The sequence below is a fragment of the Mirounga leonina genome, unplaced genomic scaffold, assembly GCF_011800145.1.
Source record: "Mirounga leonina isolate KUSES-001 unplaced genomic scaffold, KU_Mleo_1.0 Mir_178, whole genome shotgun sequence".
NCBI classification, from domain to species: Eukaryota; Metazoa; Chordata; class Mammalia; order Carnivora; family Phocidae; genus Mirounga; species Mirounga leonina.
Window position 1 is genome coordinate 27607883 of NW_023270464.1, and position 15068 is coordinate 27622950.

Sequence of the window (15068 nt, forward strand, 5' to 3'; positions counted from 1 at the left end):
CGGGGGTTGATAAAGCTTCAGAGTAAGTGGTGGGAAAAGGAGGAGAGCTGGAACTGACAAGAGGCTCCAGCCAGAAGACTCATCCTTGCGTTCCATGTTAGGGGTGTCTGCAGTTGTTTGACAAGTATAAATTCCCCCCACAATGAGATACCACTCCATCTCTGCCCGAGTAGCTATGCTGACAAAGACTGACCACAGCAAGTGCTGGTGAGGGTGAAGAGAAAAGTAAGTTCTCACGCACTGCTGCTGGGAATGTAAGTGATTGTGGGAACTTAGGAAAACAGTCTGCCATTTCTTACAAAGTTAACCTTGCAGTTAGCATATGATCTAGTAATTCCACTTCTGGGTGTCTATGCAAGAAAAACAAAAACGTATGCCACCCAAAAACTGACACATACGTGTTCACAGTGGCATTAAGACTAGCCGAAAGCTGGAAACCCCAACGTCCACCAACTGGTAAATGGAGCAGTAACATGCGGTATATATACATCTACACAATGAATACTAACCAGCAATAAAAAGGGACAAGCCAAGACCATTTAATAGGGGAAAGGGCTGTCTTTTTAAGAACCAGTGGTGGGAAAACTGGATCTCCACATGTAAAGGAACGAAGTTTGACCCTTCCTTTATACCATGTACGAAAATTAACTGAAAATGGATCAAAGACCTAAGCATATAAACTATAAAACTCCTATAAGAAAACATAGGGCTAAAGACTGGACATCGGATTTGGCAATGATTTCTTAGATATGACACCAAAAACACAGATAACAACAATAGATAATTTGGACATTATCAAAATTAAAAATTTTGTCCGTCAAAGGACACAATTAACAGAGTAAAATGGCAACCCACAGAATGGGAAAAAATATGTGCAAGTGCTATTATCGGATAAGGAATTAATAATGCAGAAAATAACTCCTACAACTCAACAACAAAAAAATCCAACCCAATCCAAAAAAGGGCAAAGAACGTGGATAGACATATCCCCAAAGAAGACATCCCAATGTATGACCAATAAGCACATGAAAAGATGCTCAACATCACTAATCATCAGAAAATGCAAATCACAACCACAATGAGATACCACTTCATACCATCTGGATAGCTATTTTCAAAAAGACAGAGGAGTGCTGGTGGTAGGAATGTAAAATGGTAGAGCCTCTACGGAAAAGTCTGGCAGTTCCTCAGAAAGTTATATGGAGAATTACCACATGATCCAGCAACCCCACTCCTGGGTGTGAACTCCACACCAAAAGATGTGAAAGCAGGAACTGGAACACGATTATTTGTCCCTCAGAGTTACAGCAGCATTACTCACAAGGGCCAAAAGGTAGAAACACCCCAAATGTCTGCAGACAGATGAATGGTTCAACAGAAGGGGATATATACACTCACAAGGGAATATTATTCAGTCTTCAGTAGGAGTGAAAATCTCCTATGTGCTACATGAGGAATGAACCTTGAAAATCTCATGCTAAGTGAAATAAGCCAGACAGAAAAGGACAAATTCTGTATGATTCCACTTATATGAAGAACTTCAGGAGCACCTTGACTGGCTCAGTCGGTAGAGCATGTGACTCCTAATCTTGGGGTCGGTGTTCAAGCCCCACACTGGGCGTAGAGCTTACTTAAAAAAACAAAAAAACAACAAAAAGAGAGAACTTCAAATAGTCAAATTCACAGAGACACAAAGTAGAATAGTAATTACTGGGCAGCAGGGATGGGGAGTTACTATTTAATGGGCACAGTTTCAAGATGATGAGAAAAGCTCCGGAGATGGACAGCAGTGATGACTGCACATCAGTGTACATGCATTTAATACCAATCAACTATACACTTAAAAATGATTTAAATGGTATATTTTATATGTGTATTTTACCGCAATAAAGATAAAAAAGAAAAAAGGACCAAGCTAATGACCGATGTTGCAACATGGATGCTGGTGACAGTAGTCAAACTGGAAAGACCACATGAATATATGTGATTCCACTTACATGTTGAGAAAGAACACATCTACAGGGACAGAGAGCAGATCTATTGGTTGCCCAAGAATGCGTCTGGGAATGGGACTTGTTTACAAACAGGCTTGAGGGATCTTTTCAGGGTGAAGGAAATGTTCTAAGTGGAGTGTGGCAGTAATTACACGACTTTGTGAATTTATTTAAAATTACTGAATTGAGGGCGCCCGGGGGGCTCAGTCGGTTAAGCGACTGCCTTCGGCTCAGGTCATGATCCTGGAGTCCCGGGATCGAGTCCTGCATCGGGCTCCCCGCTCGGTGGGGGGGTCTGCTTCTCCCTCTGACCCTCCCCCTTCTCATGTGCTCGCTCTCATTCTCTCTCTCTCTCAAATAAATAAATACAATCTTTAAAAAAAAAAATTACTGAATTGAACACTTACTAAATGGGTGAATTTTATGGTATGTAAATTAGAATCATTAAAAAAAACTAACATACTTTCTTGTGTGGGCACAGATAAACTAGCTTTTATACAAACTAGCTCACCTTTTTGGTGAGAACATAAAGTAGTACAACAGTTCCCTAGAACAAGTTTAAAAGACTAAAATATAGTCTTGGACCCAGAATTCCTCTTCTTTGAATTGACCCTAAGAACATCATCATGGCAGCACTGTTTCCGACGATAAAAAAATCAGTCCCAAAGTAAAGAGAATACAGGGTGGTTCAACAAACTCGGGCGCCTCCCGGCTTCCTGTGACAGCACCGCACGGCCATCAGCCAGGACGTGCGCCCCGCGCAGCCGCCTCTGGCGAGCCGCTCTGCTGCGGCGGGGCCGGTTTCCCTTAATGCCATCCCGTCGGCAGCTGACGCGCAGCAGGCATCCGTGTGTTAAGTGAATAAGGAATAATGACACGAAAAGACGTCCCAAGACGAAACTGTGATCCCTCAAAAAATTAGAATTACATTTGCACGTGCACAGGAAAAAAAGCCTAGAAAGATTTTTTGTAAAAGCAAAATATCCACTTTCATCTCTAGGTAGCTAGGTTCTGAGTGCACTTTTTTTTTGGTCTATCCATTTTCTAAATCGTTAATAATGAACATGTATTACACTTCCACAGCTGGAAAACAATTTCAGAGGCGGAGTTACCTCAAGCAGCAAGGTGTAAGGCTTGGTCTTCGGAACGGGTTGCTAAAGCTCTGTGGATACGCAAGTCAAGGGACTTCTAAAATTTTAATTTATTTATTCAATGAGAATTAAGCACTTTCTATGTGCCAGCCACTGTTCCAGGCTGGGAGGAATAGATAAACCAAAATCCCTGCATTTACAGAAGGGGGAAGTCACTTGGATGGCTGAATGGGAAAAAGCAGAACTTAAACCAGGTGGCAAATCCTCAGTAAGCATGAGAATGATGTAGAGAAGATAAGGAACAGGAACGGAGCTAGGATAGGAAGATCACCGGGTTTTTGCTGGGAAGAGTAACGGTCTGCAAACAACAAAGGGAGCTAGAAAACACAGACCTCACGTCCCTTGTAACCTCTTGTTGTGGAGTACGGCATCCACAGCCACCTCCGCAAGAACCACAGGAGAGTGGTGGCCTCTGGGAAGAGCAAAGCTGCAGCTTGGGGCAGGTGACAAAGAAACACTCTGTGAAGAGTTCAAGACCTCGTTCCCTCTAGAAAAGAGCTGTAGAGCAAAAAGGAGAGCACACCGCACTTATAGCATGGGAATAAAACAGGCATGGTAGGAATGAACTGACCTCAAAATTCTTCACCAAGTTCAGGCTGTAGCTTAGGAGGTATTTTGAGGCTCAAGGATGTAAGAGGATTGTGATATGGTCCTCAGGTGCTGGGCCAGCATGTCTCATTTATCTCTGGGTTCCCAGAGTCTAGGAGAGAGCCATGTTTGCAGGCTAATGGTGTCAAAAACCCTCAGTGATTTACTTCAAATTCAACACAGCTCAGTGACTTGTTCCAAAAAATACCTTTGCCTAACTTAATTTCTTCCAAGGGAACTATCATCTGCTTTGCCAACTCGGCTTACTAACTCTAGTCAATTCTGACCTCTCTTCCAAATGCAAATTAGTAGTTAGGTCCTTGATATTTCACATCCCACCCTTTTATGCAATTATACCTGCTTTAAGCCCACATCTTCCCACTTCTTGGCCAGTCATGTCTCAATCATTAGGCAGATTTCATGATAAGTCTCAACTAATCTCTTGTCTTCTGAACTGATTTCCGGTAACTACCTGTGTACTCTACTCACCTCCCCTGCCTAACGTTACTAACCAATGAACCTGAACACTAGGTATCTTAAACGGTCTAGGCTTCAACAGATTTAAAGAGAGGCAGAGTGACCTCAACTCAAATTGCAGTTGATTCTTACTAAGCTGTGTAATCTTGAACCCCCACCGCTACCATTTTATCACCAAAGTAAATACTCAAGCAACGATACATGATCAGACCACTCCCCAGATCAATAATCCAATGGCTCTCCATCACTAAGAGAACAGGCTCTGCGGCCTGCCTATCCAGCCTCATTCTCCTGCCATTCTGCCTCATGGGGGTCTTGAAGCTCTCAGCCTCTATGCTGTTAATCATCACCTTGCACATGCTTTGTTCTCTGGCTACAAGGCCTACCTATCCCATCCCTTTTATTCACTCTGGTTAGCTTTTAGTATCGTCTTAAACTTAGTACGAGTCCTTCTTCCTCCATAAAGTCTTCTCTCATTCTCTGCTCCTGTTAAAACCTGATGTCTTTTTCCCTTATGTCACTAAACATTTTAATCCTCTGAGTATGTTTCCCCAAGATATCGTAAGTTCCTGGCATAGCACCTAGTAGGTGCTGAAGAATCTGTGGAGTATTTGTCAATGTAGGTACCACCACCAACAGCTCACAGGGCTAGAAGGTTAAAAATAACAAACATAAAGAAGAAAGGACAGTGCTAAGTACACCACCATTTTTATCTGTACCATATCCACTTCAGAAATTTTTGTAAAAGAAAATTAAGGAAGGTAAAGACCGAATGACTGATTAATAAATCTCTACCAAAAAAAAAAAAAAAATCTGATTTTGAGCTCATAGGAAAGAACCAGAGGATGTGAACTCAGCAGGAGGTGGGGAGAAGGCATGGTCCCATCCTCACAAAAACCCTAGAGAGCTGGAACTCACTGGGATAAGGAGTACTCCTTTCTTACCTCTCCCAGGAAGTCATCTGAAAGTGGCCTTGAGATCACAATCCCAAAGTTCAGGAAGATTAGTAAAATTAAGATTACCATGGAGCTTCCCAAACAATCCCGGCAGTCTCCCCATCTTGAATATCTTTTTTAAGGGCCTCAACTCTCTGTGCCTCAGTAGCATCATCTGTGAAACACAGACAATAACACTCAGCTCATAATAACCGTTGTGAGGACTTGAAAAGTTAGTACGGGAACAGAGGGAAACTTGCTCAAGTTGATAAAGACTATCTACAAAATTCCTGCAGGTGGCATCATACTTGATGGTGAGAAACTTGAAGCTTCCCCACAAAGATCAGGAACAAGGCAAATACGTACCCTCTTTTCAACTCGGTACTGAAAGCACTAGCTAATGCAGTAAGACAAGAAAAGGAAATAGAAAGTACACAGATCACAAAGGAGGAAATTAAACTGTCTTTGTTCACAGATCACATGATCGCCTATGCAGAAAACTTGAATCAACAACAACAAAAAACCCTCGTGAAACTAGTAAGTGGTTATAGCAAAGTTGAAGGATATAAGGTTAATATATAAAAGTCAATTGCTATCTTATACATCAGCAATGAATCTGAAATTAAAAACATAATACCATTTACATTAGCATCCAAAAATGAAATACCTAGGTAGTATAAATCTAACAAAATATGCATACAATGCATATGAAGAAAACTACGAAACTCTGATGAACAAAATCAAAGAAGAACTAAATAAATGGAGAGATCTTCCATGTTTACAGGTAGGAAGACTCGTATATTGTCCAGATGTCAGTTCTTCCAAAATTAATCTACAGATTCAATGAAATTCCGATCCAAATTCCAGCAAGTTATTTTGTGGATATCAACAAACTGATTCTCAAGTTTATATGGAGAGGCAAAAGACTCAGAATTGCCAATACAATGTTGAAGGACAACAAAGTTGGAGGGCTGACACTGCCCAACTTCGATTTAGTATGAAGTTATAGTAATCAAGCCATATTGTACCGATGAAAGACAAACAGATCACTAGAATAAAATAGAGAACCCAGCAACAGACCCATATAAACACAGCCAACAGAGCCAACTGATCTTTAACAAAGGAGCAAAGGCAATACAATAAAACAAAGACAGTCTTTTCAACAAATGATGCTGGAACAATTAGACATCCATATGCTAAAAAAATGAATCTAGACACAGACCTTACACCCTTCACAAAAATTAATACAAAAATGTATCATGGACGTAAATGTAAAACACAAAATTATCAACCTCCTAGAGGATAACAAAGGAGAAAATCACTTTTGTAATGGCAATTACTTTTTAGAGGCAACACCAAGGGCATGATCCATGAAAGAAATAACTGATAAGCTGAACTTCCACTCTGTGAAAGGCAATGTCAGGAGAATGAGTAGACAAGCCATAGAGTGTAAGAAAATATTTACAAAAGACACATCTGATAAAAAGGACTGATCCAAATATACAAAGAACTCTAAAAAAGTGGGCCAAAGACCTTACAGATACCTCACCAAAGATACAGAGATAGCAAATAAGCATATAAAAAGATGTTCCACATCATACATCATCAGGAAAATACAAATTAAAACAATGAGACAGCACTAAACACCTATGAGAATGGCAAATCTGGAACACTGACAGCATGGAAGGCTGGCAAGGATGTGGAGCAACAGGAACTCTCAAGCCTTACTTATGGGACTGCAAAATGATACACCCACTTTGGAAGACTGAATGGTGGATTCTTACAATACTAAATACTTTACAATCCAGCAATAATAGTCTTTGTATGTAAGCAAAGGTAAACCTGGAGGTTTACAGCAACTTTATTCCAACTGATAAAAACTCCGAAGCAACTAAGATGTCTCTCAGGGTAAATGGATTAATAAACTGTGATCCATCCACATGATGGAGTATTATTCAGCGCTAAAAAGAAATGAGCTATCAAGCCATGAAAAGACATGGAGGAAATTTAAATGCTTATTGCTGAGTGAAAAAAGGCAATCTGAAAACACTACATACTGTGTGATTCCAACTACATGACATCTTGAAAAAGGCAAAACTGTGGAGACCATAAAAAGATCAGTGGTTGTCAGGGCCTGAGGATGAGAGGGTATGGATGAACAGAAGGACTATAGAGGATTTTTAAGGCAGTGAAGTACTCTGTATAATACTACAATGATGGATACATCTCATCATATGTTTGCCCAAACCTACAGAATATACACCACCAAGAGTGAACCCTAATGGACTCTGAGTGATTATGATGTGTCAATGTAGGTTCATCACTGTAACAAATGTACCACTCTGGTGGGGGATGTTGGTAATGCGGGAGGATATGCATGTGTGGAGACAGAGCGGGTACATAAGAACTTTTCTTAACTTCCTCTTAATTTTGCTGTGAACTGAAGACTCCTCTAAAAATATTCAATCTTTTTAAAAAAGTTAACGTGTCTGATACGGTGTTCAATAGGAGCCGTGATTACCGAATTATTCCTCCCAATACTGCTGTCGACCACTTCTCTGCACAGAAGCCTCCCACACCTCACAGCTCATAATCACACCATTCCCACAACCAGAGTACCCTCCATGCCTCTTCACCACCTCAAGAAGCCCAGAAGCTAGAGCTTACTAGTTAAGTGGGAAATTATATGGCACCCAACAAACCAGGAAAACTTCGGTGGAAGCCAGCTATGAGTCTCTTTTTATTACTGTCCACTTTACCATTTCAGAGTTGTCCCTTTTCAGGTGAAAATAATAAAGCTTTTGCTCTATATCCAAAATGAAAGAAAGAAAAGAAAAGAAAAGAAAAAAGAGAAAAAGAGAAGAAAAAAGACAAGAAGGGTCTCTGTCACTGCTGTAGTCTCAAACATATCTAACTTTCAAGGCATGCTTCAGATTTTACTTTTTTAGAATTTCCGGACTATCCCAGCTCACAGTGATCTTTCTCCCTGCTGAGCCTCTACTGCAATCATTTATAACAAACCACAATTTGGCACTCAGTAATCTATAATATGGACTTATAGTACAGAGAATATTCATATCCCCCAATTTCTTCAAATAGTAAGTGAACTTAAGAAAAGGTTGGGTCTTTCAGCACTTTGGCAAAACTCACCGGACTAGGTGACTGGGTCAGACTACCTGACTAGCCTCTGTGCACACAGCTCAACAAGAATTTGCTTATTGAAACTATTATTTTAGGCAATTAATGAGACCTTTTCGGTGTAGGTTTTCATTTTAAATAATCTGTCAAGAATAATTTTTCCCACTAAAACTGATTCTTTTTTATAAAGTTCTACAGCTATTGAGATTTGGAAAGAGATACACTATACACTTTTAAGCAATTATCTAAAAAATTAAGGAAAACTACTGTGTATTCTATTCATCAATACTAAGTTTTACATCTTTTCAAATTATATATTATTTTATTATTGTAATATAGAACACTTAAAATTTATTAAATGAACTATTAGTTTGCACTTTTATTATTTAAGAAACTAGCAAAAGATTATTTTGGGTAATAAAATATGGCAAATTAAAACTTTTGAGAGTAGTATGGAATTTCCTGCCTCTAAAATACATGAATACGATATAAAACAATACAAAACCACCCACAAAAACTCCTGCTTTTATAGACAACTATGAATTTTAATTAAAAGTTTATAATTACATTAACTTCCAAGTCCAGTTATAGATTCAACCCCTTTCAAAACCAAATATTTACCTATATTTTTAAAAGTTCTATCCATTTGATCTTTTTCTTTTAACACCACGTCCTTTCTAAGCTATAGATGAAAGGCTTTATTTCCTTGACTGAATAAAGGTCATTTTGCCTTAAAATACGTTGGAGGGGGTGGTGGAGACAGATGAAGAGAAATGAAGTGAGTATCTGAAATAAAAGTGATTCCAAATCAATTATGTCTCCATTTACGTCAATTTTCTTTCTACAAAAAATCAGCTGCAGTATTTAACCTGTTGTGATGATACGACGTCGGGTGCAAGAGAACATGAGAAATGCACACCGGGTCTCCAGGAACAGCGGCGGAAAGAGCCCATTACCATTTCAAATAGCTCTGATAAAGCGAGGCTGCACTAAGCCTAATGTTCCTCTTACACAGGTAGGTTTCAAGCTTTTATTAAACGTGAAGAATTCAACAGCTCTGAAATTCAAAACCAACTACGTATGGAAAACTACCTTATCTTTCCTACATTTCATTCTTTGATCTTCTTATATTCTGGAGATGCTAAAATGTCTTTTTTGGAGTGTTCCAAAAAATGGTCAAAAATGTCTTTCTGAAAACCCTTAAGGCACTTTTAGACTCCGGCAACAAGTTTTGAGTATGCCCTAGAAGAAGGAACTGCAAATAGTTGGTGAGAAGATGAAATGAAGTGGTGTGGGGGGAAAAAAGGGTAGAGAAGCAGGGGCCAGCTTAGGAGGGCGCATGGCTCAGCGGTCAGGAGGAAGGACTTTGGTCCAGCACACTTGCGTACAAAGTGTGCTAGCCCTCACCAGCTAAGTCAATCCTGGACAAATTAGTTAGCCTTTCCAAATTATCTCACTTGTTAAATGCACGTAATAGTCCTTACTTCTCCAAGTTGTTTGGGGACTCAGAGAATGCTTAGCACAGAATTAGCTGGTATTATTACTCGTCCTAGGTAGCTAAGAAAGTTCAAAGGACAACAAAGAACACTAAAGAATTTTAAGCAGAGAAAAACAGACACAATCTCACAGTGAAGAATGTATTGTAGAAAGCCAAAACTGGAAGTGAAGATGAGTTAAGAGACTGTTTTACTAATCAAAATGAGAAGCCATGGACTCTAGATACTATGGATTTAAACTGATAGGAGGGAGAGATGGCTGGCTCAGTCCATCGGGTGCGCGACTCTTGATCTCGGGCTTGTGAGTTCGAGCCCCACGCTGGGTGTAGAGACTACTTAAAAGTAAAATCTTTTAAATTAAATAAATAAATAGAATTGTTAGGAGGCTGAGGCTCACTGGGTGCGGAAGAAGAAGGAAGAATCAGAACAAAACCCAGGTTTTGCATACCACCCATTTTCTGGGACAGGAGGGAAGAAAGGATTGTAGGATACCGACGGCTGCGAGGGCGACAAAAGGCAGTTAAAATTTAGCCTTGCTGAGTTTCACACAGGTATGGAAGAGAGACCTTTGTTAGCTGGATGAACACGGGTTTCAAGATTTCAAAAAATCTGGATTTAAGATACAGATCTTAGAACCATTACTATGTATGGGCAGTTACCTGAAGATGTGGTCCTGGAGATCACCCAAGAAGGATAGCCTGAGAAGAATGTTAGGGTCAGAATCCTATGAAATTCCAATACTTAATGGTTATAAAGAGGAAACACTTGCAAAGGGCAGAAATCACAAAAAGAAGCCCGAGCAACATCATTAAACTCATGGGAAGAGTTTCAAGAAGGAAAAAGTAGTTAATAGTGCTAAATTTTACTGAGAAATCAAGTACATACTCAACAAAAATCCACTGGTGGGGCAGGAAGGTGCTTATACTGGGGAGAAAATGCAAAAGGTATAAAGAGAGATAGATGGATCTGCTCCCTTTTACCCAAAAAAAAAAGTTTCAAGTTCATTTTTTCTAATGACATCCAAACACAAAAAATCAGATTAAGTCAAACAGGTTCCCAGACATCAATTAATAAACAAGCACTTCCTAAAAGTTATCAAGAAAAATTACTTCCTAAAACATTTACCTACTTTTTATAAAGAAGCCACACAGGAAGAACACTGCAAAGCTGTAAAGTCCCTCTATCACACAGAACAAAGAGACCCTGTAAATACTAAGCCACTGCTTCTAGGTTCTCTCCAGTTTTACCAACTTACTGTCCATTAAAATTTTACCTTATGTCATTAGAGGAAAAAAATCACTGTATTCCCCTTGAACGGAAACTAACAATAGAAGTTCTGAATGCATTTAATATTCCCTCTTAGATCATTTTTTTCCTAATCCTTAACGAATAAAATAGAGCTATCACTATTCTTATCTTGCCTCAATATTAGCTCATTTAAAGCGTTTTCTTCTCCCTCTAGAAAACTGGCTTCTACTCTGAATAAAACCTATACACTGAAAGTATACAGTAGGCTGCTACTCCCTAGTGCTGCCAACCAGACAGCACAGTACAGGAGACGTGGCAGAGGTGTGCGCCCAATTACAGATGCTCACTTCTCTAAGTGCTGGCACTCCCAGAGCCCTAGGGGAGCAGGCCCCCCACTGAAATGTGATCCACAGCTAAACCTGCAAAGACCTTATTAAAATCGTTATATTTACAATTATCTTCATCTCTATTGTAGCAACAAGATCAGAATGTTAAGACTGAAAAAAAAAGAAATACATTTTCTCAAAATCAGAACAAAGGAAAGATTTGTGATATAAATATTTAAGCACCAACACAAATTGTAAACATTCAAGTGAAACCCAAACAACCGTTCTACTCATGAATGAAGAATTCATCTGTGTTAAGTTCTGATACAGCCACAAAATTTAAACGCATGGAAAATGTGTTTCATGGTAACTATTTCGCTAATTACAACTGATGAGTTTTAAGTCCTTCTCCTCCACTCCAAATGTGAAGAAAAACCCAATTGTCTAGAAAACTCAAACTCTTCCCCTGTTGGCAAACAAAACAGACATTTAAAAAAGTTTTCCCTTGCAACAAACACAATGACCAACAAAACAACATTAAGCTCTGGAAGTTGGAGACATGATGTTATCAGTAATTGGAAAAATTCACAGAAAGTAAGTTAAACTGCACCTGTGCTCAACTGCTTTGTGTCAGCGAGTTAGAGCTTCCCCCACCATTTCTCACAGCCTCCCATTCACCAGTTAAATTAGTATTTTTAATTGTCTTGAATTTTGCTTTAAAACAACTTCTTAGGTTTATTCTGGAACATTAGTTAACAAGTTCATATCCTGAGCAGTTACGGCCTAGCCCACTGAACACACGGGCTGTTAAGAGCACATGATCAGCAGTCACTGCCAAACAAAGAGTGTTCGTAAAGACAGACAAAAAACACGGGTCTAGTACTGCTATGTGAGTGCACAGTCGTCTTCTCACATTTAATGGAAAACCTACGAAATACTGGAAAGGTGCTGATACACCATTTTAAAATGTAGATCTACACATACTAATTCTGTTTCTCTACCATATAAAAAAAAACCAGGAATGCACGAACAGTGACAAAGGCTGTCCACACCTGTTCAGAGTCAGGTAATGTTAAGTGGCACTACTGTAGCCCTTCTCTACAAATGTTTCTGAGAGATCTTGTAAGAAATTATTTCTTCCAGTAAGTGCTTACTCGAAGAAGCACGTACCAGAAAACCTTGTCTGAACAGCAAGGCCAATGTAAAACATTAAGCCCAGCACTTACTGACAGCAATACATGTAATAAGCAAGTTACCCAATGAAGATATAATCGCTCACTTAAGCAGGTAAAAATTGTTCCAATTTCCTTCAGCTCGTTTTAATGACTTTATATTCATGTACACCTTGGAAAACGGGATTTAAAATAGGTCACTAGTTTAGGCAAAAGCTGATCACCCAGTCGGAGCGCTTCAGAGGCACGCTTTATTACAGCATTTCAGGGGCTACCGTCGGAGAAAGTTTGAAGCTCATGCTGCTGGCGGCAATGTAAACTGGTATAACCTTTCTGAAAAGCAATTTGGCTCCTGAGTGTTCATATCCTTTGACCTAGGTAAGCCCACTCAGGGGCTTTTTCCAGAAGAAAAATCTTGGGGAAAAAAGAGGAAATATTTTTGAATGTACACAAAGAAGTCTGTTTAACACAATGCTATTTAAAATGGTGAAAAATTGGGAACAATCTAAACGTAATACAGGCAAAAGACTAAGTCAATTAAGGTCCTACTAACTTAAGAGAATTATACAACTAAAATGAAAACAGTTTTAACAGATGACACAGTTTAGTGAAATATAAAACTACAATTTACAGTTATGGGAAAAATACAAGAATTCGGTAAGGTACAGAAGAGGAAAAGAAAAAATAAGAGCACCACACAGAGAGGTTCTTATGGCCGTATAGTGACTTTTCCTGATTTCATCATTACTATTCTTACTGCTACACTGTTTAAGCAACAGAACGGAAAGCATACATTTAAAAACCTCCGCATGAACTGAAAGGCGCAGCACAGCAAATACAGCTATACGGGCTGAAACGCTTAGCAGGCACTTGGGCCGATTATTCACAGGAACTCTTACACCTTCACTTCTAGGAGATCAAAGGGCAACAATACGAAGAGAACAGTCTCAAGAACACTGCGGTAGTGAAGCCTACCATGATTATTTCATAGGTTAAGGAATGTCAGTAGCTTCAGGATAGTTCCCCAAAAGTTTTGCTAGCCCTCCTACAGCTCTGCACCCAGTCCCGCTCCTGTTGGGGTGCTTCTTAGGTCCACGTCTGGAACAGATGGAGTCTGAACGAAGAGGCGAGCGCTTTTACCTTGTGCTACACAGAACGAAGTCAATGGGCTCCTCAACAACAAGTCCGGGGCACACGAAGGATGCCAGCCCGCGGCCCCGTCCGGAGCACGCCGGTTGAGGGGGGTGCGGGGGTGAGACCGGGGCAGACCGTGGCGGGGGGCTGGGGTGAGTCCGGGGGACACCGTCGGGGGAGGTGGTGGGATGAGTCCGGGGGACACCGTGGGGGGAGGTGGTGGGATGAGCCCAGGGGACACCGCGGGGGGGGGTCCGGAGGTGAGTCCGGGGCACACCGTGGGGGGGGGGGCTGGGGGTGAGCCCAGAGCACACACTCGGGGGGCCGGATCCTGGGAGGGGGAGGGGGAGCGAAAGCCCCGGCGGCGCCGACCGGTGACCGCACTCGCGCCCGAGCCCCCGCCGCCCGCCCTCCCGTGGGCTCCACGACCCCCTGAGTTCAGGGGCACGACCCCCTCCAGGGGTGAGGGCGAGGAAGCCCGCTGCCGGAGCGGACCCCGGCCCGCACGACCTCGACCCACACTCAGGCTCTCAGCTAGAGATCCTGACGAACAAAGTCAAGTTTGATCCTCTCAACACCGATTTCCTGTCCAAACAGCCCTTTTGTTCTGCTTCCCTGCTTAATGTTAATGTTCGGTTTGCATCCGAAAACAGCACAATGACAGACCGTAGCGCACACAGAAGCATAAAGGAGCAAAAGTGTAAAATAAAGGGTTATTAGAAGATCGGAACAAAAATCCTACCACCAAAACCTCCACAATTTTCTGCTCGCTTCCCCTCAGATTAACTTCACTTGGAGCTGTGCTCCACGGCAACCAAGCGTGAACGGCAGGCCCCGCCCCCTGCAGCCCACTGGCCGACGAGGACACGCCCCGCCCCGAGCGGGAAGCTCGTCGCTGCGATTGGCCGCGGCTGACATCCATTATTTTAAAGAACTTTTCCTTGCTAGCAGGTTCGGTCGCACCCGCCGAAACCCCCTGATAAGCTGGTTTCTTAAAGGGACAGTAGGCAGTGTTTCGGTTTCCCAGGGCAAAGTGTGGGCTCACTCTTTTGTCTGGGTGAAAACGCACACACCGAGGCGCCGCGACCAAAGTCTGACAGCCGCGGCGCCCACCTGCAGTTCTGGGACCAACTCTTCCAAACACGATGCTCTTGGCCTACGTCACTTTAGGTTCTACACAGCCATGAAGGTAAAGTGCAGCTCTGGGTAGGACACACTCCCTTTACAATAGAGTTCACAGGTTGTCTGGAATTTTTCAAGTGGCAACAGAAAATCCGCTGCAAAATTCTGCCAAACTGAACAAAAACCGTATCTTCTCTAAGACTTAAAATAGGATCATTTAAGTCATGGAAAACGGATAGCCCTGAAACACTAAATGCAAAATACTCATTTCTGCACCACCAAAGTTA

The 15068-nt window shown here is 41.3% G+C and overlaps 1 protein-coding gene across 1 annotated transcript in view; it reads right to left on the reverse strand.

Annotated features, from left to right (window-relative positions):
- ZFAND6 (zinc finger AN1-type containing 6) overlaps positions 1–14485 on the reverse strand; it is a 59504-nt gene extending 45019 nt beyond the window's left edge. Inside the window, exon 1 of the mRNA XM_035024278.1 lies at positions 14402–14485. The gene's annotated coding sequence lies outside the window, so the exon portion shown is untranslated. The remainder of the gene's footprint in view (positions 1–14401) is intronic.
- Positions 14486–15068: the final 583 nt, after the last annotated feature.